At 50.8% G+C, this 24,859-nt stretch overlaps 1 protein-coding gene across 5 annotated transcripts in view; it reads left to right on the plus strand.

Annotated features, from left to right (window-relative positions):
* Nucleotides 1-18,391: 18,391 nt before the first annotated feature.
* Nucleotides 18,392-24,859, plus strand: part of TMEM150C (transmembrane protein 150C) — an 81,861-nt gene continuing 75,393 nt past the window's right edge. For 2 of the 5 annotated variants that reach the window (XM_084973720.1, XM_003357106.5), the window contains exon 1: nt 22,100-22,401. The gene's annotated coding sequence lies outside the window, so the exon portion shown is untranslated. Of the gene's footprint in view, nt 18,854-22,099; nt 22,402-22,584; nt 22,669-24,859 lie in introns of those variants that run through there. The other 3 variants (XM_005653621.4, XM_084973718.1, XM_021101873.2) reach the window with 2 other exon arrangements.

Here is a 24,859-nt window from a genome sequence, read left to right on the forward strand (position 1 = left end):
AATTCCAGGATGTCCTGAGAGCTGAGAGGGAGTCCCTAAGGCCCTCCCATAAGGGGGAGAAGGAAGTTTCTACCGACCAGCGAAAGGAGGTGACATCAAAGCATGGCTTGAAGAGGGGAGAGAAGCTGTGGTTGATATTTGCCCTTTATTGAGGGCGTGGGTAACCCTGCCTAGCCCTCTTATCCAGGAGAAATCCTTTGTCGTGTGTGCATTGCTGGGTCCCTAGAGCTTTGTCTTCTCAAGGGAAGTCAAGGGGTTGAAGTCTCCATTTATACATCTTTCCTTCCTGGAAGCCAGGACATGAGCACAAGCCGAGAGTTCAGCCTATCTGACTCCCTGCTCATGACATTGAATCTGGTGCTAGAGGAGCAAAGACAAGCTAAGTAAAATTCATTCATAGCCAACGCGAAGGGTGCAATGGTGGTGACAGCGGTGGCTCATGGCAGGTGCCCAGAGCAGTGATGGCAGGACCTGTTAAAAAAAAAAAAAAAAAAAGCTGTGTTTTTGGCCCTTGGTCTTCATTGGTTCCTATTATTCTGTCTGTATTCTAATCTTAATCCTCTAGCTTCCTATTTTTCTGTAAGTCCTCCAAACCCTTCCAACAGATGCCTTGAAGAGAGCCGAGCTTGGCTTCTGTCCTTTGAACCAACTGACAGATACAGCTAGAGAAGGGGAGCGTGTGGTTGAAAGAACTGCCGCAGGCGCAAAGATGGAGACGCCTGAACGAGGGTGTGTAGTACCATCTAGAAGGAGAGCGAAAGATGTATTCAAACATCTCCATGGTAGGGAAAATATTCACGGGAAATAGTTCAGAGGTGCCGAGGAAGGCACAGTCACTTCCTGCGGGGTTAATTAGCCGAGACGCAGTGGAAGAAGTGGAATTAGCTTGACCACTGAGAAGAGGAAAGGAACGGGTAGTTATTCCAGCAGAAGGAAAAGCACATACTGATGGAAAAGACCCAAGTGTCTTTAGGAATCCAGGAGTCAAGCAGTTCACCTTCGCTGAAGCACGAAGGAGACGCACAGGAGCTCGGGCTGCTGGTAGGTGTTAAACTCTATGGCCTTCTGGGCTAGGACGGAGACCTCGATTGCATTGACTACGTGATGGGGAAACAGAACGCGTGTGAGCAGCGAGTGTCATGCAAGCGATTCTTCCAGAGGCTCAGTCTGGTGGCCCTGGTGAGAATGGTCAGTTCGGAGGCTGCTGCGATAACTTAGGATGAGTTTTTAATGTCCTGAGTTAGGCTGACGGCAGTGGGAACAGAAAGGCCTGACGGGCAAAACACAAATAAGGTTTCAAAAAATCTGACTATGAACATGCCTACGCACATGACCACTGCGTTTGTAAGTGGGCTGCGTTTCCACATGCGCAGAGTGTAACACACCACAGGCGCCGACGGGAATTCTCTCCAGCTGATGGTGTGAGGAATGGATTCCACACGTTATGTGAAACAAAGAAAACAAGTGCAGCCAGGCAGAGATGCTCTGCCCCACTCTGCAAAAGCGCCGAGTGCGTGTGCGCATGCGTGCGTGTGCGTGCGCATGTGGACGTGGGATGCAGCAAAGACCTTGGACTGTGGAAGAGTTCTCAAGTTCCTCTGAGGAATCAGACCATTTCCTGTCACCCTGCTCTCACTGCAGGTGGGGCTGGTACTTAGTACAAGAGACTGTGTCTGCAGTAGGTGTGAGTTCTCTGGTGCTGTCTACGCACAAAACTCTGGTAGTTCCAAGGACAGTGACGTTTAAAATTTCCTTAATAAATTGAATGCGTTAAGGCAATTATGGGATACACTGTGATATGATTTACAATCCTCCTTCTACCATCCAATCAACTTTATTGATTCTTTCTCCTAAAAATACTTGAAATCTATGCCCCACTCTAGCCTAACCCCTATGTGTCACCCCAAAACTCAACTCAAAAATGCCTTCTTGGCCACACATCCCTAGTCAGATCCCTAGGTCTCTTGCTTTCCGACAAAGAGGATGGGTTGGTCAACTTATGTGCTTTTCTGATGCCCCCTTTCTAGCAAGGCAGTCCCATGGCCCTTCCTAAGTAGACCGATAGACCGACAGTAGGCTACCTGACCCTGATCTCAACTACGTTTGGATTTGACACAAGATTTATCGATCACATTCTCTTTCTTAGGAATTTGGAATTGGAACCCGTTGGCTAATTAACTGGAAGGGTTGCATCTGAAGATCACGCAGAGACTAGAGTTTGACACCATTTGGGGGAAGCCACGGTGCATTGTGTGAAAGCCGAGCAGAGCGATGAGTCTGGAGAGACGACAAATAGATGTGCCAAGGGAAGTGGAGATGAAAGGAATGAACCAGATCAGAGATGGAGAAAGACAGGAGAGCGAGAGAAACGGCAAGGCTACGAGCTGCTCTGGTTCCTAAGGTATTTCAGATCTACGAACGGGGGTTCCCGAGTCTTAAGGGTCCAGGATATACTTCCTCCTTGAGTTTAATGACATTTCCCTGCGTCCTTATAATGAGACTTCCTTGATTTCAGCCAGTTTGAAGCCATCCCTATCCTTTGCCCCTAATTAACCATCCCACAGCCGCTAGTCCACGCTGGGTCTTCGCAATTACCATGTTGTACTGAAGCTGTTTGCTGGCAGTTTCCCTCCCCTGTTGGGCTCTGAACTCCCATGAGTTAAGAACTTTGTTTTACTCCTGTTCACCCTTTGTATCTCCAGCACTTAGGGGAGTGACTGGCATATTAGCTGATATTCAGGAAACATTTCGAAAGTACTTTTAGAGTTAAGGGTCAACCCTTTCTCAACTTGCATTGATTCTGCCTTATTGTAACTCTGTTTTGACAGCCTAGACATTACATACAAGCAGCTGCTTCTGAGCTGTTCTGGGAGTCTCAGCGTGTGGTGCTGGGAACTGGGAAATACCAGACTCCTGGGCTGCAAGAGACCTTCAGAGACCATTGTCCTGTGGAAGCCGAGATCGTTCCACAGCGGAGGATCAGCCGCTCTCTTTTATTTAAGAAGGTTATTTAATTTCACACACACGCATATTGTAGCAATACTAATGGCAGACGAAAATTTTAAAAAATTCACCTGTAATGTCATCACTATAATAAAATAACCCGTTTTCGTATGTCTACATCCCCTGCTAATCCTTGTGTGTATGCATTTCTGTAACTTTTACAGGGTTGAAGTCATCATTAGGATAAAAATGGGTTTTCTCTTTCACCTAATAATTCATCAGAATTATTTTTCCATGTTGCTACAGAGACTTTCTAAGTTGTAATGGCTACATGATATCTTAATTGATAGACATGCTTTAAATAACATAAATTCTCCTACGATGGACAGCTGTATTTTTTTTCTCTTTTTTCTTTTTTCTTTCCTTCTTTCTTTCTTCCTTTCTTCCTTCCTTCCTTCCTTCCTTCCTTCCTTCCTTCCTTCCTTTCTTTCTTTCTTTCTTTCTTTCTTTCTTTCTTTCTTTCTTTCCTCCTTCCTTCCTTCCTTCCTTTCTCCTTTCCTATTTGTTGTCCTTCTTTTCTGCTGTTACAGCTATCGTTTAAATGGACGTCTGTAACTGTTTTCCTCTTTAGCTTGAGTCAGGATAATTCTGCCCACATCCCAGTTACTAGGATAAGGCTCTGATTCTGTTATCTTCGTTCGTTTGTTTTGAGCACCCACTGCTTCAACTGCTAAATGCTGGGGACATGATGATGAAAATGATGCCTGGCCCTCCAAGAGCTCTCTTCTTGGTGATGAAGAGAGACGTAGCCATGGAAAAATCAAAATATACGTGGTCATAGATAAGAACAAATTGCTGTGGGAGCCCGGACGGAGTTGGTCTGGTGGCGGGGGGCGGGGGGTGGGTGCTCGTTGTGCCGCATTTCTTGTTGAAGGACGCGCGTGTTCCCGGCACACACGTCTGCGCACTGCGCTCTCTCCAGCCCCAGTGTCATTACTGAAGACATTCAAGGGAGGAAGGTTGCGGCTCTCCGCATGGTCACATCATTTACTGAATTCCTACCCGTGTTCCAGTGCTTTGCAGACCTGATAGAGTTCCCTCGACCACACGAAGCTGTTATTATCACTGTCCCACTTGCCAGAATAAGAAAGAGAGGCTCAGTGTCACAACAGCCAGAAAGTCCTGGAGCCAGGGTGTGGGTTCACACAGTTGAGATACAGAATGACACCCTCAGTCCCCACGCTCTGCCGTGGGTAACACGACTCGGCGGCAGGAGAGTCCTTTACCAACAGAAGTCCCCTTTGGCGGACGACGGCGCCGTTGGGCGTTATCCTCTGTAAACGCAACACCTGCCTTCCTGAAAGCCCTTACGGGACACTCTGAGGGTCATCCTTGAAGCCTTGAGGCCTGGGTTCTGAATCGCCTCAAAGGACCCTCGCTTTCCTCCTCGCCCCTCGCTAACAGGCCCTGGCCCCCACCCTCGCCCCACCTCTGGGCTGAAGCAGCGCTGGTGTGGCCGTCGGCATTCGGACCATCGGGGAAGCCCACTCGGATTCAGCCCTGCCGCTGGAGGACTCGCGTGGACGCCGTGGCAGCGAGGAGCACATTCTCGAGCTTCTTACCAGGGGCCAGTGGGATCTTCGCAGCAGCTAATTTCTGCCTTCCTTCCGTCTTTGACATCTCTGCTTCCAGTCACTGCGGGGAGCGCACAGAGAACTGCATCCGCATGTACATGAACTTCCAGGAAAACACATACATATGCTCATAAACCTTTCCTGGGTAAGAAATTGTTAGCACAAACCTGCATCTAAGTAGGAAAAAGACATTGTCTTTGGTTGGTTTCCCAAGAAACAGCCCCTGAGACCAAGTTCAGGAGCAAGAGCTTCATTAAGGAGACGCTCCTGGGAGAAGGCAGCGAGGGAGGGGGCAGTGCCGCAGGGACACGGGCGTCGCTGAGCAAGGGTCCAATTTCCAACGATGCTTCTGCTTCCACCTCATCCCCAGGGGAGCTCTGGAGTGTTCGACCTTGACCTCGGAGTTTGTCTTAGTCAAACGAAGGGTTGAATTTGGTCCTCCTGCGCTGTGAATCACTGGCTTTGGGCCAGTTTAGGGAGATGTAAACGGTGCATTTTTGACCTCTGGGCTTTAGCTTCGCAAACCCAGTCGACCTTGGGATCCTCTGAAGAAGATGGAGGTGCAAGGCCAAGGTTCAGAAGCAGGAGTGGGGCTGGGCACACAGAACCTGTAGAAAGCATGCTTTGAGGAATGTGTCCGTCTGGAAACCTGACTGTCCAACAAGCAAGCCCACGGTCTCTGGGAGCAGACCTGGATTTGCCCTCGGACTCCGCTATGCTAGAGGTGTACCGGTCCTCACTAAGCCTTGGTTTTCTCCTCTGTAAAATGGGACTAGTGCTTTCTGGGGAAGTGTAAAAATTTAAGATACTTTATTTGAAGGATGATTTTAATGATGATCACAAGCAGGTGCTCAATAAATGGTGGCTCTTAATTCTGATTTCACGGAGTTCCCACTGTGGCTCAGCAGGTTAAGAACACAACTAGGATCCATGAGGATGCGGGTTCAATCCCTGGCCCCACTCAGGGGGTTAAGGATCCAGCATGGCCATGAGCTGTGGGGTAGGTCAAAGCTCGGATGTGGCGTTGCTGTGGCTGTGGTGTAGGCTGGCAGCTACAGCTCCAATTTGACCCCTGGCCTGGGAACTTCTATATGCCTCAGGCATGGCCCTTTTTATTTATTTATTTATTTTTATTTTTATTTTTTGTCTTTTCTAGGGCTACTTCCCGCGGCATATGGAGATTCCCAGGCTAGGGGTCCAATTGGAGCTGTAGCCACCGGCCTACGCCACAGCCACAGCAACGTGGGATCCGAGCTGTGTCTGCAATCTACACCACAGCTCACGGCAATGCTGGATCCTTAACCCACTGAACACGGCCAGGGATCAAACCTGCAACCTCATGGTTCCTAGTCAGATTTGTTAACCACTGCGCCACAGCGGGAACTCCAGGTGTGGCCCTTTTTAGACAAAAAAAAAAAAAAAGAGTTTAAAAGAAATCAATAAAATGTATTCAGCCAATTGGATCACATACATAAAAATACCCTTCTTCACATCATGGCATGTACATAAACTACAGGGAGAGAAAGGAGCTATTTCCCATCGCTTTACCTGTGTACACCATGTTCCTCAGAGAGAGCCGTCCATCTGGACATAAAAAATTAGCTTCTTTTAAACATGCAAGCCGGAAGAAACTTTATTCTTGCTCACCAATGCTTTTTATTTTTATTTTTCATTATGAAAATCTTTGAGCAGACACAGAAAGGCAGGAGAGAGAAGACTGAACCCCTGGAGAGTAAAATGAACCTAGTTTCAAAAGTCATCAACTCAGTGGCTAATATTCTTTCATCTGTACGCTCATCATCTCCCTCCCGCCCTCATTAGTTTGATGCAAATACTAGAGAGCATATAATTTCAATATGTATCTCTAAAGATAAAGGCTCTTTTTCATTTTAGTTTTTAAACTACCATGCAGTAAACCTACCTTTCCCAGTGGGCATAGGTCCATGAGTTTTCACCCGTGGGGATTCCTGTGACAACTGTTGCAATCACGATACAGACCAGGCCCGTCACCCCATCAGTCCCATTACAGAGGGCTCTTCGTAATCCACAACCGCAACGCTATTAACACACTTTTAAGAAAGTGACAGTGACAGAAGTTCCCTGTGGCTCAGCAGGTTACACACTTGACACTGCAGTCTCCCTGAGGATGCGAGTTCCATCCCCGGCTCCATACGTTAAGGATCCGTTTGCCACAAGTTGCGGTGAGGGTCACAGAGGCAGCTCGGATCTGGCGTGGCTGCGGCTGGGGCACAGGCCAGCAGCTGCCGCTCAGATTTGACTCCTCGCCCAGGAAGTTCCATATTCTGCAGGCGTGGCTATAGGACAACACCAACAAAAAAACCTGACAGCAACAAACAGACTTTTACAGATAAACACGATCCTGTTTTTCTACCATCACGAGACAACACTCAGATTCACTGTGTCCCTTTTACAGGCATCCGAATGCACCACAGACAGAGCATGTTTTCAGCATCCTTCATGCTTCTGTCTGACGACGGGTCCAAACACACATGACCCTTTCGTAGCAATTCACTCATTTTCTTCCGCACACAATTACCGTCCTGCCTGACTCAGATCCCTTTCTTTGACAGATGTTTCATTAACAGCCTCAGTTCCCTCACTGAGCAGAATTATCCACCTTGACACGATGAACTCTTTAGATTTACAGAAGAGCGGAGTCGCCAATCAGTGTTACTTGCATGATTCAGAGTTTTATCTGAAATAACTCTACCACTGTATTTGAAGAAAATAGTTTAGGAGCTTAGATCTGGAAGGAGCTTAACACTTGGAGTCTCTCATTTCATGTTGAGGAAAGTGAGCCTGGAGAATTTTTTGAAACTTACCAAAGGCACACAGCGGATTAGGAGAAGAGCTGGGACCAGACGAGGGTGTCCTGGTCTTGCGGGCTCTTTCCGGTACTCCACATCGACGGCCATCTCTTTTCTTCATTTTATGATCACCTGTGGGGGGGTTCATTACCAGCTGCATATCCATCTGCCATGAGAAGCAGGTAGGAGCACTTGCAGCCACCCCCCCCCCAAATATTCTTTATGAAATGTCCAAAAAAGACAAATCTATGGCGCCAGAAAGACCAAGGTAGAGATCACCTAGAGCTGTGCGCAAAAATGGGGACTGATGGCGCGGGATCCTTGGGGGGTGATGGGCTGGATTGTGGTGGCGGTTGCGCAGCTCCGTAAATTTACCAGAGCCGTACGCTTAACATGGGTGAATTTTATGGTGCCTAAATTAAATGACACCTCAATAAAGCTGTTCCAAAACGCAGTTGCCTATGAATATTTAATTATCTCTTCTAACTAGGCGATTCCCAGCTTGGCGCCATAGGTTCGTGGTGTCAACAGACGCGTGCTCTCACTGTGTTTCAAGTCTACTGTCCTGGGCATGCGGGCTGCTGGTTGGTCCTTGTGGTCATCCTTTCATGGTCCCGCGAAGGCTGTGGCAGCTCCGGGATCAGGGCCACGTTCCCAGCAGGGAGAAAAATGGCAGCAGTGAGTTCTCAGCTTCTTCTAGTCTCCTGGGTCACCTTCTGGTCTGTCATTGGGCAAAACCAACTCACCTGCCACTGCCACGTGCAACAGGCCGAGACTCTGAGTAAATAGCCAGTGGGAGTGGAGTTACCCAGACTGGCTTAGTGCCAGGGCCACATCGCCCCCCTGAACCAAAGGGGGCTCCTGGGGGCGAACGCGCTCCCAAGCCGGCAACCTCAGAGTGGGCGGCATATGTTATTCTTTGTCAGAGTTTCACAGCATAATGGTTAAGAGCGCAGACTCTAGAAGGACTGCCAGGGCTCAATCCCTGCCTCCCCCAGTTCACTGTGTGACCTCAGGGGAGTCCATTAACTGCTCTGTGACTTTGATGGCTTCACCGTAAACGGGAGATAATGATAACACCTACTTCAGAGTTATGTGAGAACTGAATGAGTTAACACATAGAAAATGCTTAGAGCCATGCCTGGCGTACAGCAGGCACTGTGTGAGTGATGTTATTATCTGTGCGTGTGAATATGTGTAAATGCGTTACTTTGGCACATCTTTCCTTCAACAAGTATTCATTGAACAGTTGATATGTGCCAGGGAATGAGCGCGATGCTTGGAGAAACCTATGAATAAGATCGATGGCCTCTTGACCTTGCCGAGCCTGTATTCTGCTGGAAAAAACCTCTAATAAATAAGTCGACACATACATAAAACTAAACCGTGGGGGTTCGTGCTCTGAAGGAAATAAGCAGGTGAGGAGACAGGGAATAGGAAGACCAACCATCTCAGGCAGGAGGGAGTCATCAAGCCGAGCTCCGATGTGTGAAAAGAGTGGTCGCATGAACAGCCAAGAGAAGAACTTGCCAGCTGCCGAGAACGGTTCGTGCAAAGGTCCTGGGGAAGAAAAGAGTTTGGTCTGTTCTAGACGGGTCCCCAAGGCCAGTCGCTGGGACACGGCGAGCCGGGGATGGGGCCTGGGAGGGGCTGAAGCCAGGCCCCAGATCACGTAGTGGCTTGTAGACATGGGGAAGGCGCTCGGGCTTTGGTTTTAGTGCAACGAGGAACCACTAAAGAGAAACGGCCTGTATGATGTGTTTGCTCTGTAGACTTTTAAAACTGAAGTATAGTTGATTTACGATGTTTCAGGTTTACAGCGAAGTGATTGTTTTATATACACACACACGTGCACATGTAAAAGTTTTATATAATACATGTAGATAAAGCTGCTCTCTATATATACATGTATATAACTGCACCAATGAATATATGTGAATTCTTTTTCAGATTATTTCCATTAAAAGATATTGAATATAGTTCCCTGTGCTGTATAGTAGGCCCTCGTTGGTTATCTATGTTATATATAGTACTGTGTATCTGGTTTTGTGTGTGTGTGTGTGTGTGTGTGTGTGTGTTCAGTAAGGACGTGGGCACTCCTTTGCGGGCTCAGCGGAGGACTGCCACCTGCTCCAGGTCTTCTCACCTTGGTCAGGGGCCCCGCTGCCCTCTCATTCCCCCCCGCCTCCTTCAGGCATCTAGACCCCCATTTGCCTCTAGGTAGTGCCGCTGGGGGCCCAGAATGGTCCAGGGCGGCTGCGCAGGCACCTCTGGCTGGAGGATGGGCAGGCGGGTGCCGACCACCGGTAAATGGGGGTGCTCGAAGACACCTGCGCGCCCACCCGGAGGCGCACGGCCGCTGGCGAGACATGAGGCTCCCTCTGGAAGGAGCTGGACATTCCTCAGACCTAAGATCTTCTGTCCTCCTTGCCCTCACCCCTCCTCCCCTTCTCCGGGCCCCCAGCAGTGATGGGAATCTTGCTGTGCAAATAGTCCCCCGAATCGCTCTGATTTACAGGTAGCTTTAATAAGTGAGTATGTGCAACCTTGGTTTTCTGCTTCTGAAGCAGGCGACTCTGGTCTAGGGCAGGGCATCAGCTCTCAGCCGCCAATGGGGAAGGAGTCCACAAGGTGGAGGGGAGGCTGCATTCACGAATATTTTCCAAAAGTGGGCAGACACACACTTATACGCACAATAGGAACGTGGGTCCAGCAGCTCTTACAGAACAAGAAATCGTTTCCATTGCCCTCATCAGAAAACTCCGGGGATGGGGAGGAGGCAGGCCTGTCTCCACACCCCAGGCGCATGGTTTGGCTGGAGCTGCCCAGGGCGCAGGGGTCGGGAAGAAGGCCACAAATGGCCCCATCAATTGCCAGCCCCAGCCCTCCACCAACAAGGAGGACACCTGGTTGTCTGGCACCCACGATGCTCCCTCCCCGTTTTTAGTACCCGAAGCTTTAATGACTCCCCCAAGGCTGCTCTTGGTGTAATTTCTAAGCAGGTTGCATCTGTGTGAACCTAGGAAGGAGGGAGGACAGGGGTTCCCACGGTGACTTGCCTCTGCTCTGTGGCGAATGGGTGACACTACATCTAAAAATCATAGACTAATTTTATTTTTTACTTAAAAAATTTTTTTATTATTATTACTTTTTTGTCTTTTTGCCATTTTCTTGGGCCGCTCCCGCAGCACATGGAGGTTCCCAGGCTAGGGGTCGAATCAGAGCTATAGTCACCAGCGTACACAACAGCCACAGCAATGCAGGATCCGAGCTGCGTCTGCAACCTACACCACAGCTCACGGCAATGCCAGATCCTTAACCCACTAATCAAGATCAGAGATCGAACCTGCATCCTCATGGATACTAGTCAGGTCCTTAGCCTGCTGAGCCACAGTGGGAACTCCCCATAGACTTTCATTTTATGGCTGAAACCCAGAGAATTAAGCTGACCCAAGGTGACACAACTGGTTGATGCGCCAAGAATCACCAAGGACTAACTCAGTTCCCTGACAGGAAGTTGGTGGGTGAAGTTTAATTGAATTGGCTTGACTCCAACTGGAGCTTCCTTCTGACCCAGTACGTTAAGGCCTGTCATGACTATTGATAGTGCAAAAAGGCCTCTTGCCAATTTGTGCTCATGGAGCCCCGAACCTAAACTTAGTCTCACTGACTCACAATGTGGGAGAGAGCCGACCAAGCCAGTGGAAGCATTTGTAGGCTTTAAGACAAAGATGGTTCTGGGAGTTCCCACTGCGGCTCAGTGGTAAAGAACCGGACCAGTATCCACAAGGATGCGGGTTTGATCCCTGGCCTCACTCAGTGGGTTAAGGATCTGGCATTGCTGTGAGCTGTGGTGTAGGTCACCGATGAGGCTGGGATCTGGTGTTGCTGTGGCGATGGCCGTGGCCGTGGCCGTGGCTGGCAGGTACTGCTCTGATTCGACCTGAGTACCTTCCCGCTGTCTACCTGGGAACGTCCATGTGCTGCAGATGCAGCCCTAAAAAGACAAAAAAAAAAGTATCTGCTCACCAGTAAAGATAAGTCCAACAAACTGTGACTAATCTATTCTTTTTTTTTTAAAAAAAAATGGTTCGGTTACTCTCAAATACTGTACCTGTAGGGACAGGAATCATTAACGAAGGGCAGCCAAGGAGAGGTGCAGCCAGCACTCCCAGGGGAAGCGTCAGGCCAGCCCGCCTCTCCAAGGCCCTGAGCTCTTTGGGTTTGAAGGGGCTGCACAAACAGGGCGTGGAGGGCTGTCGCCATGGAGGTAGATCTGCAGAGTCCAGGGGCCAAGGTTGCCAGCGGTCGCATTAGACGCCTACCTTTCAACTAATGCGTTTGAAGGAGCGAAAGTTGAGAGGGATAATTGTTTATTTGCAGTGTTGAGCTGCATATAAAAAACTGACAGGAGTTCCCCATAGTGGCTCAGTGGTTAACAAATCCGACTAGGGACCATGAGGTTGCGGGTTCGATCCCTGGCCGTGCTCAGTGGGTTAAGGATCCGGTGTTGCCGTGAGCTGTGGTATAGGTTGCAGACAAGGCTCAGATGCCCAAGTTGCTGAGGCTGTGGCATAGGCTGGCGGCTACAGCTCCGATTCGACCCTAGCCTGGGAATCTCCATGTGCCGCGGGAGCAGCCCGAGAAAAAGGCAAAAAGACCAAAAAAAAAAAAAAAAAAAATTGACAGACTCACGCAGTAGCAGCTGTGGCCTGAGACCGAAGGGTCTGGGTCTCAGGGACCTGTTCTCCAGAAACGAACCGCCCGAGCCTTGTTGGTAACTTTGTCGGAGGAGATGGGCCCAGGTGAGTCTGGAACCCGAGACGGATTAGATCCTGTGCTCGGGGGCTCTGAGCACCTTCCTTCACAGGTCACCGAGGTTCACACGAAGGTAGAGGCAGCCTTTAAGGAGAAAAGGGCAAGAAAAGATGTTGGGGAAAAACAGATGTTGGAAAAGGAAACCAGTAGCCTGGCAGTCAGGTGGGGCTTTGTTAGCAAGAGGCAGGCCCAGTGCTTGGAGCGGGGATGGGAGAGCTTTGCAATTCAGCCAATGATAACCAAGTGCTGCTTTTTACGTGTCGGGAGCTGTGCTAAGGTACCAGGGTGCCTAAGGTGACTGGGGTTGCTAAAGTGAACAAAGCAGAAGCCCCCCCTTTCACTGGCCTACACTCTACTCTGAGCGTATGCCTAAGGCTCATTTTCTTTTTAGTACCAATTGGTTCTACTCATCCCACTTCAGTCTTCAGCAGCCCGGGGCCTTCTACATTCTCAGTCAGGGATGGGGTGGGGGAGAGAAGGGGGAGGCAGGGGAGGTAGTTCTGGCAAATTATGAAAAATTACAAAGCTATTTAAAAACACCTTGGCTTGGAGTTCCCGTTGTGGCTCGGCAAGTTAAAAACATGACTAGTATCCATGAGGATTCGGGTTTGATCCCTGGCCTTGCTCAGTGGGTTGAGGATCTGGCGTTGCCACAGGCTGTGATGTAGGTTACAGAGGTGGCTTGGATCTGGCAGTGCTATGGCTGTGGTGCAGGCCAGCTGCTGCAGCTTCAGTTGGACTCCTAGCCTGGGAGCTTCCATATGCCGCAGGTGCAACCCTCGAAAGAAAAATAATAATAACTTAGCCAAACCTTCAAGAGTGCCAACAGAGCGCTGGGTGTGGGTGATGGGTTTGAGTAGATTTAGGTGGTGGCCATTGAGGGTAGGAACCACAGTTCTGGGAAGGGACCTGGGAAGGGGATTGAATCAGATTGTAGAGGCTGAGAGGCCAGGCCAAACAGCTGGCATCGAATTTTGTATGTCACGGGAGCTTGCAGGGTTGGGAGACAGGGAAAGGTCATTTCTTACGAGTTTTTAAAAAGGAAATTCTTGTAAAGCCCATACGTGTGTCAGTTAGGGGGCTCTCCATTGAGAGTAGCAGAAAACGTGATTGCAATGAACTTGGAACAGGAAATTTAGCGGTTTGTACAGCTGAGAATTCCAGAGGCAGGGCAGACTTCAGGCACAGTTTCCCCCGGTTTCATTTCTCTAGATCGTCTTGGCCTGTCCTCCACGTGTGGGTATCATCCTCAGACTGGTTTCTCTCATGGTTGCAAGACTGTTGCCAGCAGGGCTGGCTGCAAGTTCTCCCAACCTTTAATGGAAAAGCCTACGTTTCACTCTGATCAGACCGGTTTAGGTCTCATTCCCGCACAAACAAATTCAGGAGCCAGAGGCAGAGAAATAGGATTAAACTGATGGATTGCTGAGGCCAATGGAGGCCACCCACGTGGCTGAAGGTGGGGCAATCCATCAAAGAGCACGACCCCTGCCCGGGAGGAGAGTGATGTTTGGAAAGCTGAGAAGGCAACCTGCGATGTTCACTATCATGCGACAGAATAAATGTCTAAGCGCAGGGAAGGAACTCAAGAAAAAGAACAGCAAGGGAGATTGTGCTCTATGTTATTAAAATCAGCAAAAATAGAATGATATTGGAGTTGGCGCTGTGGCTCAGCGGTAACAGGCCTGTCTAGTGTCCACGAGGATCCCTGGCCTCTCACTCCATGGGTCGGGGACCTGGTGTTGCCGTGAGCTGTGGCGTAGGTTGCAGATGCAACTCAGATCTGGCGTCGCTGTGGCTGTGGTGTAGGCTGGCAGCTGTAGCTCTGATTCGACCCCTAGCCTGAGAACTTCCATGTGCCACAGGTGCACCCCCCCAAAAAAAATTAGAATGATACTGGCACAAAGAACCCAGAAATAAATCCAAGTTGGTTTTAAAATCAGTCCATGACAAATGTGGCAATTTGATGGCAGTTTAATGAAAAGTATTGGTATAATTATCAATCAGATTGGAAGCAGATCAAGTTAGAACCCCGGGCCTTGCAACATGCATAAAAAATTCCAAATATGTCAGAAAACTAAAAGTAAAAAACAAACCAATAACTAAAAACGTTGGAAGGAAACTGAATCCAGTTACCAATGGCCAAGGATTTAATCCAGCACACGTATAAAGGAGACCTAGGAGACAGGTTCAGGAGGCCCATTCCCATCCCCAGCCACCTGGCTCTACGCCCCGCTTCCGTATGGCTGCCCTTGAATTATCCTTTTATCATAACCAATAATCCAGCAAGTAAATTCTTTTCCTGAGTTCTATGAGCAGCTCTGGCGAATTAATTGAACCCCAGGAGGGGGTCTTTGGACCCTCCAATCTGTAGCGTGTTGGTCAGAAGCACAGGCAGTGACCTGGACTTTAAATGCGCATCTGAAACGTGCAGGGGACTCTCTCGCGGAACTAAACCCTCAGCATGTGAACTCTGAAGGGTTAGAGCCGTGAGCTGTGGTGTAGCTCGCAGACGTGGCTTGGATCCTGTGTGACTGTGGCTGTGGCCGTGGTGTAGGCCGCTGGCTAGAGTTCCGATTCAACCCCTAGCCTGGGAATCTCCATATGTCTCAGGTTCGGCCCTAAAAAGACACACACACACACACACAGAAAAAAGACAAAAGCAAGTATTTTATTTTTGGATGCAATTATAAGGGAATCGTTTTCTTAATTTTGTTTTTTCCAGCCTTTTCATCCCTTTTCTTCCCAAACCACATGTGTGCTCGAGCCAGGGCTGGCCTAGCAAATCACACCACACAGAAAATATGAAGAAAAATCACAGTCCTCCCGGATGTCCCTTCTGCTGTCAATACTCTCCTCTAGGTACTGCTTCATTCTTTTTTTTAGGGCCGCACCCACGGCATAAGGAGGTTCCCAGGCTGGGGGTCGAATCAGAGCTGTAGCCGCAGGCCCACACCATGGCCACAGCAACGCGGGATCTGAGCCGGGTCTGCCACCTGCACCACAGCTCATGGCAACACTGGATCCTTAACCCACTGAGCAAGGCCAGGGAGAAAACTTGCAACCTCGTGGTTCCTACTCAGATTCGTTCCTGCTGCGCCACAGCGGGCTTTGCTGGATCATGTGGTAGTCCCATTTTCAGTTTTCTGTGTAACCTCCATACTGTGCTCCACAGTAGTGGCACCAACTTACATTCCCCCCACCGGTGTAGGAGGGCTCCTTTTCTCCACACTCTCTCCAGCATTTGTTATTTACAGACCTTTTTTTTTTTAGGGCCTCATCCGTGGCATATGAAGCTTCCCAGGCTAGGGGTCCAATGGGAGCTGCAGCTGCTGACATACACCACAGCTCCAGGCAACGTGGGATCCGCGTTAACGCTTTAGTTGCTGGTTGAGGTGATGCCTCGGGGTGGAGGCTGGGGCAGATGGCAGAGCAGGACAAACAACACTCTGGGACTGAAGGAACTTCTAGCAGGTCTTTAAAAGATGGAATGAAGGAGTTCCCGTCGTGGCGCAGTGGTTAACGAATCCGACTAGGAACCATGAGGTTGCGGGTTCGATCCCTGCCCTTGCTCAGTGGGTTAACGATCCGGCGTTGCCGTGAGCTGTGGTGTAGGTTGCAGACGCGGCTCGGATCCCGCGTTGCTGTGGCTCTGGCATAGGCTGGCAGCTACAGCTCCGATTAGACCCCTAGCCTGGGAAATTCCACATGCCGCAGGAGCGGCCCAAGAAATAGCAAAAAGACCAAAAAAAAAAAAAAAAAAAAAAGGATGGAATGAAGATGCTCTAAATTCCTCCAAAAAAGTCATTTGTGACAAAAATAATATCATACCATAAAATGATTCCTCTTTAGCTCTCTGATTTAGGAGGGCTTTATGTTTGTTTGGGTTTTGGTTTGCTTGTTTCGGGTTTTGTTCTGTTTTGTTGCTTTTTAGGGCCGAATCCTCAGCATGTGCAGGTTCCCAGGCTAGCAGTCAAAGTGGAGCCACAGCTGCTGGCCCATACTGCAGCCACAGCAACACAGGATCCGAGCCGCATCTGCGACCTACGCCACAGCTCACAGCAACGCCGAATCCTTGACCCACTGAGCGAGGCCAAGGATGGAACCTGCATCCTCATGGATACTAGTCGGGTTTGATTCCACCGAGCCACAAAGGGAATACCCTGGTGTTGGTTTTTTATCACATAAATAATGGATGCCTTTCATAAACCGAATGCAGGTAGACAAGAGGTCCACAGAGGGGATTCACTGAAATAAAACTGGGCACACTCTTGGCTCATGTTCATGCAGCAAACGAGTGTTGTGTGGTTCACCTGGGCGAAATGGGGTTCCAGGGAACTTCAGAACACAGAAGCTGGGGTTTACCTGAGGTCTTCCCTCGGAGCTCAGGCCACAGGCCTCTCTGCAATGTGCTTTCCCACTGCAGAAGGTGAGGTGATAATACCTAGTGCTCAAGAGAATGCAGGAAAGAGCTGGGACAACTGCTGCGTACGTGACACGGACACGGTCAGCAAGGCATTCCTGTCAACCTCAGCCACACGCTGGCCTCCAAAGGAAGGCACCCCTGAACTCGGCAGTCCTCTTTTTAGAAATATTTCTCCCTATCCCTCCGAGGCCCGGCAGGGCTCTAGCACCAGAAAGGCTAGTCTGAGGGCTGCTGGCCCAGTCGAGCTGACCCCCAAGAATTCCTTGATCCCCAATCTAGGGGATGTGCTATATGCGACTGGAACCTTTTCCGATTGAAAGAGACCATTTATCTAACTAACCCCAGTTCCCTGGATAAGGAACCCGTGGAAACCAGCCATTGAATAAAATGTTAAGCCAACATTTAGATCCATTTGGATCTTTTTTTCTCTTTGAATGGCCCTACCAGCATCATATGAAAGTTCCCAGGCCAGGGGTTGAATTGGAGCTGCAATCCGGTCTACACCACAGCCATGGCAATACCAGATCCGAGCCACATCTGTGGCCTAGGCCATAGCTTGTGGCAATGCCAGATCCTTAACCCGCTGAGCGAGACCAAGGATCAAACCTTCATCCTCACAGAGACAACATTGGGTCTTTAACCCACTGAGCCACAGTGGGAACTCCTAGATCCACTCGCATCTTTTTGTCCGGTATCCTCACTTCTTTCTCGTTGGAAAGCTTAAGCTGTATTACATATAAAAGTGTGTTCTGGACATATGTTACTTATTTATAATTTAGGTAATATCGAGAAAATGCTGGAGGTTTTAAGGTATAATATGGAACACATTATATTTGACGCAGCAGGACTCATGATATAATCAGGAAACAGCTTTATACTCTTCTGTCATACATGTTCCAACCTGCTCCACGAGGCTAGTCGTGTTCCGGCCCCTTAGATAAACTAAAGGGTAAGAAACCCTGACTCAAATAATCAAAAGGCCTCTAAGAAAGACAAATATCATAGGATGTCGCTTATATGTAGAATCCTAAAAAAATAATGCAAATGAACTTATTTACAAAACAGAAATAGAGTCACAAGCATAGAAAACAAACCTATGATTACCAGAGGCGAAAGCAGAAGGAGAGGGCTAAGTTGGGAATTTGGAATTAACGGATACACACGCCTGTATGTAAGACAGTTAACCAGCAAGGACCTACTGTATAGCACAGGGAGCTATAGTCCGTATCTGTAATAACCTATAATGGAAAATAATCTGAATATATACATATATATGCACATACACAACTGAATCACTTTGCTGTACACCTGGAACTGTGAGTCAACTATACTCCCATCTAAAAACACACAAAAAAGCAAAAGGCCTCCTGTTACTTGTCAAAAATATAGTCGTATCAGTAATGTACATGTCTGGTTTTGTGTGATAATAAACCCCCAGTTGTCAGTGGCCAAGGAGAGCGATGCCAGGACCTCTCTGTGTCCTTCTCCCTCCTTACACACCATGAGGCTGCCCCCCCCCCCGTCCCCCGTCTCAGGACCACAGTGGGGAGAGAGCGAAGCGTGGAAAAGCGGCTCCAGGTGGTGAGGCTTCTCCGGCCGTGGAGCCGACACCGCCTCTCCTAGGCAGTTTTATTGGGCTTGTCAGAACCACCCCCACCCCCACCACCCTGCTGGGGAATCTCTCACACACACCCCCTTTCCTTGGCACAGGTGAGATCCTTTTGCCTCTGACTGGCTGCCCTAGATTCTTCTGCCCTGCATCCCGGGCATCTGGAGGCAGACCTCTGGCTTCTCTCTGCTGGGGTCTCTTTGCCCTTCCAGTCTTTTTGGGTGGATCAAAGTCGAGCCCACACTGTCTGTCTCTTGACCCGTCTTCCGTGAGAGTAAATTACTTCCCCTACCAAGGTCCCGAGGCTGTGTGCAGGCCACTTTCGCCAGCTCTGGCCCTTTAGATTTCTCATGCATGAGCCAGGCAGCAGTCCATGGCGTGCCCCAGACTGCAGGCGACGCATCTCGAGCTCTCCCAGAGATGGGCCTGAAGTGCCTCTCGTCAGACGCAAGGGGAGGGAAGAGCTCCCTTTGCCCTCCCCCTGTGGGGTGCATGGGAAGGACCTTCTAGAACCTCTACAACTCCTTCCATAGGAAGCCTTCTTCATCCACAGCAGTCTGGGCAGCCTCCGCCTCAACTCTCTTACACCCTCAAGGTAAGCGGGAAGTTAAGGGCACACTCCTTTGCCAGCCCTGCTTGGTGGTCCTGCACCTTGCTTGGGATGTGAGAGTGACGGGCACCTGTTCTCTGGGGGCCTCTGTCAAAGCAGAAATAAACAGTGGCTCCCATTTAACATCCTGTCACCAAATGTATTCTCGCTCGCTTTCCAATTACCCGTGAGGTTTCCTTAATAGGTAGAGGTTGGCAAAGATCAAATGCCATTTCGGTGAACTTTATACAGTTTTGTTGTAGAGACTCTCCCTGGCTCGGCGCGGGTGGGTAAGGCTTGGCCACGATTCCCTCACACAGAGATCATTATCATAACGAGATTCACTGCAACTTGACCAGCAGCAGGGATTCCTGGAATCCTGGGACTGTTGTATATTAGTTGTGCTTCTCCAGTCTGTTTTGCCAACTGAATAAAGAAGTGATTGGAATCTTAAACAACAAGAAACTGGCTACCCGCGAGAAAGGAAACGAGAGAATATACAATTCCTTGGTGATGCTGCAAGTCCTGTAGTTGCAGTTCAATAGCAAGCTCACTTGTAGCAGAGAAGCCCCCGCCCCTACCCACACGGATGGATGCCCAGGTTGAGAGTTAGGTCGGTGGACTTTGTGGAGCACCGTGGTGTCAAGAGTCACTGGGTCCCTCACGTGCTCCCGTGGAGCGAGTCGTCTGTCCCCGTGGGCTAATTACCATCTACCCACAAAGTTCGCGGCCGGCATCCGTTTCCAGGCCTTCAACCCTGTTGGCCCCTCGTTGGCCCTTTCCTCAAAGCCTGAAGCATTCTGGAATGCCGTAGACGGATCATTTTAGAACACAGATCGTCACATACATTAAAAAAATAAATAGGGAGTTTCAGTTGTGGTGAAGCAGAAACGAATCTGGCTAGTAACCATGAGGACGCAGGCCAGCAGCGGTAGCTCCGCTTTGACCCCGAGCCTGGGAGCCTCCCTACGCCTCAAGTGTGGCCCTAAAAAGCAATTAAAAAAAAAAACCAAAGAGTTCCCATCACGGCTCAGTGGTTTACGAATCCGACTAGTATCCATTAGGACACAGGATCCCTGGCCCTGCTCAGTGGGTTAAGGATCTGGCGTTGCTGGGAGCTGTGGTGTAGGTCGCAGATGCAGCTGGAATCCTGCGTTGCTGTGGCCGTGGTGTAGGCCGGCGGCGGCTACAGCTCTGATTCTACCCCTAGTCTGGGAACCTCCATATGCTGCAGGTGTGGCCCTACAAAAAGATAAAAGATCAATCAATCAATCAATCAATGGAGAGAGAGAACCAGCTGCTTAACTATTTATAGATGACCTGCGTCTGGGTCAGGTTTCCTGCGAAGCAGAGCAGCTCCCTTGCTGTGATCTAGTGAAAGTCAGCCCTCCACACAAGGGTTTGAAAAGAAAAGGAAAAAATAAAAGGGCACCAGTTCCGGGGCAGTATTTTGCTCTCACACCTGTACCCGGTTTAAACACCTAAGACCGTGTGGAGTTCGCGGTGGATGGATGTTAACGGGTGGGATGCCCAGGCCAGTAAAGGAAAGATCAAAGGATGGAGAAACTTATGTTTTGTCTTCAGTTCTCTTGAAGCTTCCCTAGATCTCTCATGACATTAAAGGGATCTGCTTATAGCAACCGTCTCTCCTTCATGGCCGGCATTTTAACCTAATATTTCGGCTGTCGAGATCGCTGTCAGGAATGCAATCTATCCCACTCCTTGGGTTTATTTGGATGGACATGCAGAGATGAGGGCGGCAATGATTTCGTGCTGCTGACAAACGGCACCGACTCTGCCGTCTTCACAAACTCGGGCCGCTTTCTTAAGCACGTGTGGGCGTGGCTCTAAGCGAAAATCAAAATTTCAACTACATTAAATACAGCGCAGGTGATCTTGATCCGTTCCTACAGAGAAGGACGAGTAAGGACCTTTCACAAACAGGGAACCCCCCCAAGAGCGGCAGTGACTTCATCACGGGCATGTCAGGATCACCTGTGGCTCTTTGTAAACGTGCCCGGAGCCCTGTCTCCCCTCTCCCCTCGCCTCTTCCTTGCCCTCGGGTGCTGACTTAGAGGGTCTGAGGTACACTCAGATTTGTGCTTTTTAAAGCTCCACTGATGGAATTCCTCTTGTGGCTCAGTAGGTTAAGAATCCGACTAGTATCCATGAGGATGCAGGTTCCATCCCCGGCCTCGCTCAGTGGGTTAAGGATCCAGAGTTGCCATGAGCTGTAGGTCACAGCTGAAGCTCAGATCCGGAGTGGCTGTGGTTGTGTCATAGGCCAGCAGCTGTAGCTCCGATTCCACCCCTAGTCCAGGAACTTCCATATGCCACAGGTGCAGCCCTAAAAGAAAATAAGTAATAAATAAATAAAAACAGCTCCCACTGGTGATTCAGACGTGCAGACAGAGTTGAGAGAAATCACTGATGGTTTGGATGGATCCAGAAGTTTCCAAAGAATGGATCTAGCAGGTGGAGCGAGAGGGTTCTATCTGCCATGGCATTGGGAAACGTATGGCATAGAAGGTCGAAGGTCAGAAGGGGGTCCTCAGAGCGGGGGCTCATTCACAGACCTGCCTGGTGGGGGTGGGGGTCACAGAACAATGGGGGTCTGATGAAAGCTGTGGTCACTCTCCTTAGAAAAATGCACATGGGCGAATGCCCACAAACTTCAGCAGGCGACTTAAAGTTCTGTTCATGCTGTTTTAACCGGATGTCTGAGTCCCATTCCTTATAGTGAGAGGGAAACAAGAGGCCAGGTCCCTGTGGCCTCAAGAAGCTCACAGTCTAGTCCAGTGGCCACGGGAGAAAACGCTAAGGACAAATCAATATACACAAAATAGTGGATCGCGGGGGGAAAGGGGAGCTCTGGAACGTTGAACTGGAGAATCTGAACCGTGGCCTTTGACGGGCAGCACATTAGGAGAGGCAGCTGCAGTCCGTAGGCCCCCGAAAGAATGGAGGTTAGCCTGATGAAGACAGAGCGATAAAGGACACCCCGCCGTGGGAGCCCCGGCTCGCTGCCTGTCTGGAGGGGAGGTCGACGGCGAGCGCGTGATAAACACAGGACTGACCCACGCGGCTGCTGGCCGTCCCTGACCGGGGGCCCCTGGCCGGCCGAGGTCTGGGGTGGGCGAAGCTCCTCCGACGCTGATGCACACGGTTTTCGAAGAGACTCAGGCGAGAGCCTGGGCGGACGAGGGCCCGCTGGCCCCGGGAGGGCAGCCTCGGAGCCGTGCTCACCGCCGGGGTCCGGAGTGGGCCGGGGCTGGTTCAGCGGCATGAAGGGAAACCGCGGGAGAGCGCGGAGCGCCGGCGGAGCGCCTTCGGCCCCCGGCACGAAAACGCTTGTTCGCTGCTGCGTGCTGCACGCCTAGGTGTGCGGCCCGGAGGGAGGCGGCCCGAGTTCCAGCAGGTCGGGAATAAATCACCGCCAGGCGGAGGATCCAGAGCCGTCCTTCCTTTTGTTGGGCGAGGAGTGCCGGGCCAGCGCGGCCACACCGCCTTTGCAACGAAGCGGCTCCCCCGGCTGCACGCGGCTCCGGCCCCGGGTAACGATGAGGGGCCCCGAGGGGCGGGAGCGGGGGCGGCGGAGACCCGGGGATGGAGGTCGGCGTCCGGCGGGAGGCCTGCGGCCGGGACCCCAGAATAAGTCGGGGGCGGGCGGCGGCGGCGCGGCGGGCGGGCGGGCAGGTCCCACCCCTTCCTGAAGGAAGCGCCCTCCTCGCCGAGCCGGCCGCCGCCGCCGCCGCCGCCACCGCCGCAGGTCACGGCCCCGCGAGGCGACCGCCGCCCCGCGCCCCGCCGCCCCGGAGCAGGTAGGCGCGGCGACCCGTCCTCGGCGCGGGGGCCGCCGGGCAGCCGGGGGGGGGGGCCCGGCCCCACGCCCGGCCCGAGGCGGGGACCGGGGGCGGCGGGCGCCGCAGAGGGGCTCGGGCGGCGGGGTCCTCCGGGCGGCGGGCCCTGCGCGGCTGCGGCCCCTCCCCGGAGCGCCCGGGAGCCAGGCCGCCTCCCGGGCCGGACGCGGTGGCCGGCGGCGTCCCGGGGTCCCCGCCGCCGCAGTGCCGCCCGCCGGCTGCGGCTCGGGTCCCGTCCTTGGACAGGTGTCCCCACCCGCCGCCCCCTCCGATCCCCGGGGCTTTTGTGGCCGGGCGCCCTCGGATCGCGAGCGACCCCAAGTTTGGCCTCCCGGTGCCCCTGGCGCGGGCGGTTCACTTTCCCGTTAGCCGAGTCGGGCTGCCCGGGAGGCACGGGGTCGGCAGGGAGGCGCCCACGTCCCCTGCCCCGGGCACAGCCCTCCGCCCCGGGTCCGCGTGCTCGCTTTCCTTCTCCCGGGGCACTCTTGGGAAGAAATGGGATTTTCGGTTTCGCCAGGGAGACGCGCCGCTGAGTGGGTGACCGACCGAGGCTGTGTGCCCATCCGTTGCAGTGAAAGAGGCGTTCGCTTGGGGCTGTAGATTTTCTCCTTGCTGAGTGATTTTCTCCTCCTTAAACGAATCAAATGGAGAGAGGTTTTTTCCTATTTTAAATGCATATGCCTTTTCTCTGTATTCATCCCCCTCCTCCGTCCACGCCTACCTCCACCGCACTTCTTATACCCCAACACTCCATGGATTTTTTTGGGGTGGGGGTGTCAGGTTTATTCCGGCCGGACGGTCTTTCACGGCTGAGCCAGGAGGTGACCACGAATGTGGAAACATAACCCAGTTGGGATGGAAACCCCTCTCCTGGAATGAACCTGCTCCCACCTCCTCAGCAGACATCCTGATAGGGAACCATATATATCAATAATACATTTTTTTTAAGTTCTTGGCTCTATCCCAATAGCATAGCCTCAACGATAATAGGAGTATCTGCATCTTTATTTCTCTGCTTGAGTGGAAGGCAGATTTTTAATAATGCAGGGCTGCACCTCGATTCCGGGCTGCCTTCATCAAAAGCATAGGCAGATGTGGAAGTATAAGCGCCATGGTAACAGTTAATAAGTTGACCTACTTCAAGTTTTCAAGGAAAGATTGTTGGGCTCATGTATGTGATCTTTGCAGATCAGAGAGTTTTACAGTCTCTCTGCTCTCAAGCATGAAATCCTAAACTTTTTCTTCCATGTATCCCAGAGACACCACATTTCTAAGATTAATTATAGCTACCATCTCTTAATGAACTAGAAATGTGAGTTTAATCTTCAAGGCATAAGCATAGGAATTTTAATGGTGTCTTCTATTTATATAGTAGTTAATAAATATTTTGCAAGCTCCCCAAGTTGGAAGTTCAAAAACCAGGGATGGTAAATAAAAGGACAAAGCAGTTTGGCTGATAATAGTGACAGTTGGTCGATGTCATGACACTGAGCAAACATATTAAAGTCTTCGGGAAGTGCGTGTTTGTTATAATCGGCCATTAACTGATGGCAATTTGTTTAGATTATTTAAATTGACATTAAAGTGTCTTTATAGCAGTTGCTTCATTCACATATTTCTCATCAAATGCCTTTCAGGGGTTGCTCTGTTGGGGAGATAGTTTACTCTGTGGAGTGGTTTTCTTTTTTCCTCCCTTCCTTTTTTTTTAATGTCTGTGGTGATGCTGTGTTTAGCCTGTGCTCTAGAACTACCACCATCATGCTTACGATGCCCTTGCAGGGTTTTCTGGGGCTCGCTCTATCCGCTCTGTGGTCACGAAGGGTGACAGTGCTTGACGCTACACCCTGGTGTCCTCCCTCTTGGTTTCCCCGGGCGCTGGGTGCCCGTCTGCAGTACCGTGGTCAGATTAGCAGGGCAGCCCAGAGTCATGAAGGAGGAAAAGCCTGGGGCCCCTGCAATCCCAGCCATTTGATTGCAGTGTATTCTGGCCACTTGGGATCAGCTCAGCAACCAATTAGGCAAGACAGACACTGTCGAGATGATGTATTAGCTCTCAGTCTTCCCCTTTGCAAGAAGAATCTACAGCATTCAGAATCCACACCACAGCAGTGACAAGGTGCTGCGAGGCTCAAATGAGAGCTGTGCTGGGGTT

Source organism: Sus scrofa, chromosome 8 (assembly GCF_054392235.1).
Source record: "Sus scrofa isolate SSC_HxYL_T2T_F1_AM1 chromosome 8, Sscrofa_HxYL_maternal_Yorkshire_Landrace_v2.0, whole genome shotgun sequence".
NCBI classification, from domain to species: domain Eukaryota; kingdom Metazoa; phylum Chordata; class Mammalia; order Artiodactyla; family Suidae; genus Sus; species Sus scrofa.